The sequence below is a fragment of the Centrocercus urophasianus genome, unplaced genomic scaffold (assembly GCF_019232065.1).
Source record: "Centrocercus urophasianus isolate 14NV4802_14NV808 unplaced genomic scaffold, USGS_Curo_1.0 seq_24, whole genome shotgun sequence".
In the NCBI taxonomy this organism is placed as follows: Eukaryota; Metazoa; Chordata; class Aves; order Galliformes; family Phasianidae; genus Centrocercus; species Centrocercus urophasianus.
The window spans coordinates 12,152,464-12,162,556 of NW_024884800.1; the positions used below are offsets into that span (position 1 = coordinate 12,152,464).

The 10,093-nt window shown below is 42.7% G+C and overlaps 1 long non-coding RNA gene across 1 annotated transcript; it reads left to right on the plus strand.

Annotated features, from left to right (window-relative positions):
- Positions 1 to 713: 713 nt before the first annotated feature.
- On the plus strand, positions 714 to 7,805 carry LOC122163887. Its single transcript, XR_006170064.1, has 3 exons — positions 714 to 790; positions 5,263 to 5,448; positions 7,517 to 7,805. It is a non-coding gene; the product is annotated as an uncharacterized LOC122163887 (long non-coding RNA).
- Positions 7,806 to 10,093: the final 2,288 nt, after the last annotated feature.

Here is a 10,093-nt window from a genome sequence, read left to right on the forward strand (position 1 = left end):
AAGCGGCTGCCGACAGCGGAAGTAAAGGCACGGACCTTTGCGCACGCGCAGACGGCGCCTCCGGGGCGGGGCGGGGACGCGCACCAACGAGAGGAGAGCGGAGCACCTCCGAAGAGGATAGAGAGGCCCGAGAGCCGTGCTGAGGGGAGGGGCGCCGCCATTTTGAAGAGGGGCAAAGGCGGAGGGGATGGGGCCGTTGGTATGGAGGTGAGGGGAAGTCCGGCCAGCGGTCTGCCCGCAGCCTCCTGCTATCCCAGGGCTCAGCATAGCCCCCGAGCGATGCTGTTCGCGTGAAGGAGTGGTATGGCCCGTCTATCTACCAAGAGCCACGGGGGCCATTTCGTGTTACCTCACGGTTACCACCCGTACGAGCCGTAGTGGGTGAAGGTGCCAGCAGCGAGGCTGAAGGTGGCCAGCGTTTCCTAGCTCTTAAGGAAAAAACGTCAGCAAGGCTGTTGTCAACGGCATTCACCCTCCTTGCCTTGCTAGCATGGTTTCCTTCTCACACTGGCTACACTGCCCCAGTGTTGTATGATGAAGATGAGTCACACTGCAGAAAAGCCAGATGTTCCTATTTGACAGTGTAAGCTTAAATTAAGCACTACAATTCCGCAGTTCTGTAGGCCTGCTTTTAGGTTAAATGTCACTGTAGTTCTGCTTTCGCTAAAACTGTGTTCCACTTGTGTTACCTGTAGGGTCAGTGCATCTCCCTTCTGGCAGGTTTGTGGAGGAGCAGGATCAGGAATCAATAAAGTGCAGAAGGAAAACTGTGACTGAAAAGATGAGAGAGGTAGGAGAGAGAAAACCACAAGCTTGATTTTGAACCCACAGGGGCTGGGGTGCCAGGCTGAGTACTAGCTTAAGGAAAAGGAAAGGTTAAAGCTTTGCAGAGGATGCAAGGGATTCCTGCAGAAGCTGGAAAAGATCCCATGTTACTGTCTTAGAAGTATTTATTGAAAATGACGTTGGAAAAACTAAAGTTCCTTGGAAGTCATCTTCACAGAATCACAGAAATGCCAAGGTTGGAAATGACCTACAAGATCATCCAGTCCAACCATCCACCCATCACCAATAGCTCTCACTGAATCATGTCCCTCAACACAACGTCCAAACGTTCCTTGAACACCTTCAGGGTCGGTGACTCCACCACATCCCTGGGCAGTCCATTCCAGTGCCTGACCGCTCTTTCAGAGAAGTAGTACTTCCTAACGTCCAGCCTAAATCTCCCCTGGTGCAGTTTGAAGCCATTTCCTCTAGTTCTACCACCAGTTACATGAGAGAAAAGGCTAACCCCCAGCTCACTATAACCTCCCTTTGGGTATTTATAGAGGCTCCCCTGAGCCTCCTCTTCTCCAGATTGAACATTCCCAGCTCCTTCAGCTGCTCCTCATAAGCCCTGTGCTCCAGACCTCTCACCAGCTTTGTTGCCCTTCTTTGAACCCACTCCAGGGCCTCAATGTCTTTCTTGCACTGAGGGGCCCGAAACTGGACACAGTACTCAAGGTGAGGCCTCACCAGAGCTGAGTACAGGGGGACAATCACTTTCCTGTTCCTGCTGGCAACATTGTTTCTGATGCAAGCCAGGATGCCATTGACTGCCTTGGCCACCTGGGCACACTGCTGGCTCATGTTCAGCATCAATCAGCACTCCCAGGTCCATTTCCTCTACACAGTCTTCCAGCCACTCTGCCCCAAGCCTGTAGTGTTGCTTGGTGTTGTTGTGGCTGAAGTGCAGGACCTGGCATTTGGCTTTGTTGAACATCTTTGTTGTCTTCCCTTGGAATATAACAACTCAAAGGCAGCTGTAGTGTTTGAGCAGGAGAGAATGGAGTGGTCAGTTGCAGGTTTTTTTTCTAATCAGTTTTACTTGCTACAGGATGGGAGCACGAAAGGAAATTGATTGGAAGCTTGATAGAACTAAGGCCATGATGTCAAAACCATTACTAAAGGAGCAATCTCAGTTCTATCGGATTAGATGTGCATCCCCAACTATATTTTTTTGTTGAATTAGAGCATAAAACATGGAAGCTTATTCCAGCTGCAGGTAGAGGGATCATATCTGATATAGATGGCATGATGGATTGGTGATGCCTACTTCAGCATAAAACTTGCCTATAGAAGGTTAACTTGTTATGTTTTATTTAAAGCAAATGGGAGCTGAGAGACTAAGTTTAAATCACTTTGGTACTTTGCAGTATAGCTGCCATGTGGATTGTGCAATACCGTAGGATTTACTGTAAGGTCGAATATTAATCACATTAATCAATGTGAATAAAATTGGAGAAAAAAAAAAAAAGTAGAAAAAAAGGGGAGGAATAAGAGTGAATTCAATGTAAAAAAACAATTCTACAATTTCTAATGCACTGAAATGTTGGTCGTTGGGAGAACTACACCACAATTTTGCTATAGGTTTGGGATTTTTTTCCCAGTACTGCAAAGTTCTCAATGCAAATATATTTTCCCCTACAATCTTTACACTACACTGATCTATCTACATATGGTGAATAGATCTTTTCATGTAGATAGACTCCAGGGTTTATAGAAAATATTGTCTGAAGAGAGAAAGACCCCGTGGTTCGGTATGTAAGCTTTCTTTATTTGGCAGCCATCTAGGCAAAAAATCATTCCAATGTAAAACATCAGTAATTCAGGGAGCAGATGATCAGTGCACAATTGATCCATTTTTATCACGGAAAGCTTTGTGCTGCCAATTGATAAGCCACTGAGTGTCAGCACTGGCAATTGGTAAATCAGCAGGACATCCATCAGAGTACTCCAGTGATGGACCTTAAAGAACTGAAGAAGCAGGCAGTGATGGGACTACAGCAGTGACTTATGCATGAACATGAACCTAGTATTTGCTCCCTAACATTTCTGAATACGAGGCAACATCAGAGCAGGATAAAAGTGGCTTTGTTATACACTGGTAACCTAAGCAGCAAAATGTTAGAATTATTCAACAAATGGGAAGTGGAGTGTATTCTTCCATTTGAAACAAGAGATAAAATAATGCTCCTGGAGTAGTCTCAGTGTACTTGATAACGGTATTTTATGGCATTTGTTTATGACAAACAAATTGTATTTGTCTCTTTCTTTTCCCCTCAGTAATGTGCTTTGAGTAGCCAGCTGAAAGTGTAGAACATTATCAAATGGACAGCACCAGAGGAATGAAAAATACTATACTTTACTTCCATGAGTTCCTACTCTTACAGCAGTTTGCTGGAAGATGAATGTGCAGTGATGTGCAGAGATGGCAGCTGAGTTCTGCTGATCCATGGTTCATTTCTGAGGTAAAATCTTGTAGCAGAGGACTGGGGCAGATGACTGGGGACAAGCACCTGCACCCCGTCTGCAGTAAGACTGAGTGGAGATGATACACAACTACCCTCACAGGGTCCATCAGACGCAGAATAAGCTCTGATTTTTCAAAACCACTTAGTGGATTTCAGTGCCCAGTTGACATTAATAACAATTAATGGTCTGTGCATGCATATCTCCTTGTCAGCTTCAAAAAAAAATAGGATCAGGGTAGCACTGGATTTCAAACACATTGTAAGGGAAAATATATTTGCATTGAGAACTTTGCAGCAATAAGGAAAAAATCCCAAACCTATAGCAAAATCTTGGTGTAATTCATCCTTAAGTGCTTTCAGTTTGGTAATGTATGTACAGCAAAGGAGAATTACAGCACTTTTCCATGGTAAGTTTAATGTCGTTTCCTTCAATGAGGGTAAATAAATTTGCTTTAAATCCCCTAGGGTCTTAAAAACTGGTTATTTGGTATGCAGTGATAGATGAGGAAAAAAGCTTGCTTTTTTTTTTTTTTTTTTTTTTTTTTAAAAATTTTTTTTTTTTTTTTTTTTTTTTTTTTTTTTTCATCTAGAAACGTATTAAAATAATTTATTCACAATATAGATAAGTAATAATCCACATGCAGTGAGGTGAGAAAAATCAAAATCTCTTGGGAGCTTCTAAACCTGAAGCAAAAAAGAAAAAGAAAAAAATGAAAAAAAAAAAAAAAAAAGGACCTAAAATCCTTCTCTATTCCAAGTGTTAACAGAGCCAGGTACTGAGCAGGCAAATGAATCCAATTTACACTAATGTAGCAGCCCAGAATAAATCTGAACGGAAATCTAAGATTATAACAATTCCTATCAGGCTAACTTTGCTATTTTCCACCTCAGAATTGCCTACATTTCTTTATGGTGCTGGTTACAGGCCTTCTTTGTTAGGCAAGCAGAGGAAAGTTCTGTGCTTATGTCTTGCACAACAAAATATTCCCATTCAAACAATATCTCAAGCTGGTCACTTTTTAATCAGCATCAAAGAGATTTAAAGTGCCAGAGGAGGAGAATTTTGCACTTTAAAGAGGCATTTTCAGTAATTTGCTAGACTTAAATGAATTCTGATTGGAGATCTTTTTATTAGACAATGCTGCTCTCTCAAGAGAGGTTATGTATTCACGTGGGTGCCATCCCTCCACCTGCTATCTTCTTAATTCTCTGTCTGTCTGGGTGACAGGCAGAAAAGGACAAGCCTGTCTGCATAAGACATGGTGGAGGTATTACTTCTTGCAATAAAGCAGGGACCTGTGGGGGAAAATATGACTTTTATCTGAGCAAATGAGGTATATTCCTGTCATACTGATAGCAATTCCAAGCAAAATAACACAGGACTGTTAAAAAGCCTCATTGATAAACCATTTCAAAAGATACTGCAACGTTAGGAAAACTAGGCTTTGTCAATTTAACTAAATATCATGATTTTCAAGTAGTACTGCTGAAACAATAAACCTTCAGTTGGTAAGACAGCTGATCTTGTCTTTCACAATATTTTGACTGAGAAAGAGGAACAATGTAAGTCATATGACAAGAATTAATTGGACTGAAAACTAACCGACAGGTCTCAGAGTGCAATTGTAAGCAGACTCATCACTGAGCACAGCACAGTTTCCTTGCTATCGGTTCTTGACCCTGCACCACTTAATGTGTGATCAATGACCTAAAAGAAAGCACAGAATCATTACTGGTGGTTTGCAGGCAAGCCAAAGTTTGAGACAGGTCACTGATACAAAACCTCATCTGGATCACTTAATGAGCTAAGCCTAAGCACACAACATGTTTTTAAATGCCACCAGATGTAAAGTCATCCGCCTAAGAATAGAATGGCAGCTGGACTGCAGGACAGGAGAGAAAGTCCTAGAAAACAGGGATTCCCAAGAGGAATAATCAGGTGTGATAACAGGTTCTATCTCTTCCACAGAAGCCAAAAGTAAGGACACCCAGGAAGATGACAGAGGTTTGTACCTCTGTTGTAGGCATGGCTGTGAGTGCTGCTGGGATCCCACTGCCCCTTTGTGGAAAGGAACAGAGGAAGACTTCCAAGGGGCTGGGCAGCAACACCTGTGTAAGAAACACCCAAGAAGCACAGTTCATTAAGAAAGAAAAGGTTAGTGGACACTTCAAATGCAGCCTCAATGAGTGTGCATGAGAAATTTAACATAAAGCCTTCTTTATCTGGCTGAGCGATGTTTGGTAGCTGGGTATCAACACTCCATTGCAGTGTATACACTAGAAAACTTTTAGCATTGGAGTGAGTTGTCCACTGAAATAGCTCACCAGTAATTTGCCTGTTATGGCAGTGTCCATCATTGGTAATATGTAACAATATGTGTGCACTCTCAGGTGCACGAAAGGGCCGTTCCCAGTTCTCTCACCCCCACTTGTAGTTGTAGGCAGCGGTCATCACTGGCTACAGCTTTTCAACACTTTGTCTCACCTTGTCAGCATGAGTCATAGCTGCTCTGAGCAACACAAGGTGTGGGGCAATCAGCATTTGCAAATATAAAAAAAAAACCAAACAGCTACCAGAACAGCTTTATTGCTCTAACTCTGTGCTGTAAGAACCATATCAGCTGCAGAGAAACATAAGCATGTTACGATGCAAGGGTTCCTCCAAATAACACCAGCTTATTGCTGCCCCTTGGCATTTTGAAAGCACTGGTGCCTGCTGGGCTGTAGCTGTTTGTCCAGGGAATAAGGACTCTGGGCAGGTTTTATGTTTTCATTTGTGTTGATAAGTTAGAGTGGAGGGTTTGTAAAGTGTTTTTTTTTTTTTCCCTCTTTTTTTTTCTTTTCTCAATATTTTACTTATTGTCCTTAGGAGAAAAATGGGAAGAATAAAAGAGGGGAAACACAGGACAGGGCTGGGGGAAGAGAAATCTTTCACAGACATTTTACTATTCAGTGTTGATGGCTCCCTCTTATTTGCATTAAACCCACTGTTTTGGTGATCCCCCACCAATCCTTATATTTGGATGGTATTTCTGACATCTCATGTGTCTCCTGAGTGTAAGTGGGTGCCTCTCTCCACTGCCATCTGGTTAATCACACGAGTAGCAGGGGGTCCCACAAAAAGCTGATGCCTCTTCCTTTTTGCAGCTGTTTCAACAGCAAATGATAATTCCTCTCTCAATGTTTTGCTCTTTCTGAGAATTTAAAAATAACTTGCCTAATGAAGCAGTGCTGAGCAGCTCATGTGTCCAGACAGATAGGAGTGAAATGCTTTGGTTTAAAATGCAAAGTCGTCTGTGGCGGCAGTGCCTTTGAACAAGTTCCCCAAGGCCATTTTACAAATAATCCCAAGACCAGCTGAAATTAATGCAGAAAGAAATTCAGAGAATTGCAGGAGAATCATGTTGGAGGGCCTGGGATTGGGGAAGACAGTCCTGGATGAGCAGTTATCAGGCCCATCCTCCAACACCCCATTAGCAGAGCTGCTTAATTACTCTGTTGTGGACAGAGTTTCAAGTAAGTGTTCTGTTGCAGGGACATCAGGAACATGAAAGAAAAGTGTTCCTTGTTCTGAACATTTCATGAAAATCAGTTTATCTGTCCTGCTGATCCCCAGTTAGAGCAATGAGAAGCCAGAGGCTGCAAGCTGAGGCATCTCAGAAGAGCCTCACATGAAGGAAAAAACAACCTGGAGATGTAGGTGCTCCACTGCAGCAGGACACGTCTGTTTGGCCAGGAAGGCAGCATTGAGCATGTCTATTCAAAAGGACAGGGCATGTGAGAGCTGTGAAGAATGAACAACTGTGCATTTCCAAAAGTAGCTGTAGAAGTGACTAGAAAAATTAGCTGGGCATGGTATTTTGATGATCTTAAAGGTTTCTGGCAACACAAGCCATTATGAGATTCTACGATATGCTGGGAGGCAACCTAATGCTATGAAGAGACAGGCACAAGTCTGGGAGATACTTGGTTTCTTAGCCTGTGCCAAGACTGGACACGGAAACGCCTCCCCTGCCCCTTTCTCATTTTTTTAGCTGCTTGGATTGATTTTCAGCATATTGTTTTCTTGTTCTTCAGAATCAAATCATTTACAGTGCGAGTCCTCGTAGTTTCAGGCTTGCTTGTGTGGGTACCATAATGTTTATTAGAGAGCATATGTTATTCTTTCTAATATGTCAATGATATAATCCTTTTTTTTTTCTTTTTTTCTTTTTTTTTCCCAGCTAGTTGAATGATTGTTACATTCTTCAAACCAATTCTCGTTTTTCTTTAATTGCTTCTGATGCCCTTGGCCCTGTGAAACGACAGAGTCTGTTGCTCAGTGAGTTACGAGATCATTGATCCTAGAAGCTGGTGGTTTTATTTGGGCCAGAGAGGATTTGGGAAGCAACTGCCAAACAAATTTTCCAGACAGAAACTCATGCTACTGCCTATGAGAGCCTATAAGTCCTATATGATGAGCAGCGTGTCTGCATGTTTTTATTGAGTTTTCTTTAGGAAATGCCAGCTCTAGAGTGTAATTTGTCATTCCATTGAATCATGTGTCAAATATTCTGTAGTATAAAAGATTAACTGAAGCCAAAACAAAAGGATTGTGTGTTTCTTCGACTCTGTGCTCGTAAAAATAACACAAAGCAAAGGAAGTCCAGGGACTTCTGTCACTAAGATGCAGCTGCTCAAAGATTGGGAGTTTTCTCCCTCTGTTCAGAGTAATGAATCACCATCACCTCAGCCTGGACCTCTGAGGACACTGTTCATAGCTATTGCCCAGGCACTGAGTGTCACAACTTCATGTGCAAATCCTTTATGCACGAGCACACACATCTGTGCAAGGTTGAGGCTTCTCTCTGCGGGCTTACAAATTACAGCACAGCTCCTTAGGACAAATGGAGGTCCAGCTCACAGGGAGATTTTCCATTAGCAGCTGCAACTGACCTTTTGTCTCCTCAGGGGGGAGAAATCCCAGAAGCTGTGTCTGCACTGTGGCCTCCAACAGCTGCTGATCACCACTGCTGATCCTTGCCCCCGGCAGCCGACTCAACATACCACTGCTGTAGCAGTTGCTTACCATCAAAACGTACCCCTTATCTCTCAGCCTGCAGTTTGTGCTCTTTCTCTTTATTGTCCTCATGTAATCATCAGACATTTCTGGGTTTCATCATGATAAATACCAGACTGTTGAATCTCTAGGGCTGCCAAGAAATGCATTTCAGCATAGCAGAAATAGAGCTGCTTTTTTTTTTTTATTATTATTTTTTCAATTGCTTCCTTTAGTTTAACATTTATTCCTGGTATTGTTGTCCCTAAAAGGATAAATAGGGCTGCATCTTGCTAGCAAGTTACTCCAAATAACATGATGTACCAAAGGCTATGAAGACCAACTATATTACATAGAGATAATAATGTAAAGAGTATAATAACATGCTATTATCATACAGGTGCACTGCAGATTTAAATTAGATTGACTCATCTGCTGGTTTTGCACCTTTCACTGCTCAAAATTGGCAGATATTTTCCTCTGTACCATCAGTGCACCGAAATAGGAGTATGTCAATCACAGCCCTGCATACTGCATGGTAAAGGCTTTATGATCACACTATACTGCATGATGTAAGGCATGAGAGATCCTGGTCATCTTTGGTAAAACATCTGAAGGTGTCTTTTCTATCTCCAACTTTCTAAATGCCATGGGCTTCTCTTTCCGTCTTTACAAAGAAGACAGGAGATGTGCAATGTGCGAGCAGATAAGAAATACACGGCACGTGATAGACAGGTTGGTAAGTCAGGCATTACTCAGGTTATTTGCTCTAGATCATCATCTGAAGGAGCATTCAGCAATGCTGAGTGACTCTCTGAAGTGGGGATGCTTTGATAGACAAAACCGACTCCCACAGACAATTGCTGTTTGCCGCTGCAACAACTTGTACTGCAGTTTCAGACAGCAGGACAGACAGTGCTCAGTCAAGCTCAGTTTCCTCTTTTCCTCAATTCCAGTCCCCACTTTGCCAGCCTCCAGTCAGCGTTCCCAAGCCACTTCTGCCACACAACCTAGCTATAACAATTCTTGTCCTCCAGAGAACATGTTCCTCAGATAATTTTCACTGTTGTCTGCAGCTGCATTTATAGTCACCCACTCCAATTGTTATTTCCACTGAAAGGCTAGAAGCCTAATCTTGCATAATCATGCAGTCTAGAAGATCTCTAAATGAATTTTAATGGTAAAGGGAAAAAACAGTGCAGGTATATAAAGGAATTAGAAGTAGCTCTTATACTTCATGTGGGAAAAAAAAAAGTAGAAAAAACCCCGTGATGCATAATGGAGCAGAAACTCACCTACACTTGTCTCTCTGTAGCACAGAGGCCATGCCCAGGATCAGACCATGCTGTCCTTTGGCTGCTGGGGGAGCCTTGGAATGGCTCACCCCAGGAAAGGCTCCTGAGCCCTTCTGGCTCTGGTGGCCCTTCCCTCTCCAGGTGTCAAACTGCTCCCCTTTATCCACGTTAAGACAGCTCAATATATGAACTTGAAAAGGAAAATCCAATCAACACAGCTTATGGTATCTCATGGTACCAGAGACAGAAAGACTTTGATTTTAGCACACCATTTCTTCCTCCGAGTTGCATTCATGCACACTGCAGTAAAACAAGTAACAATAGTAAAGCAACAGTAAAGCAAAGGACAATCTAAAACCTGGATTCAGTTTTCTCATGAAAACCTGCACTTCCCTTCAAGATCATCCCTACAGCCCAGAGGAGCAGGAAATGATCCTCTTTCCTGCCAGTATGTATGAAATAAGTTA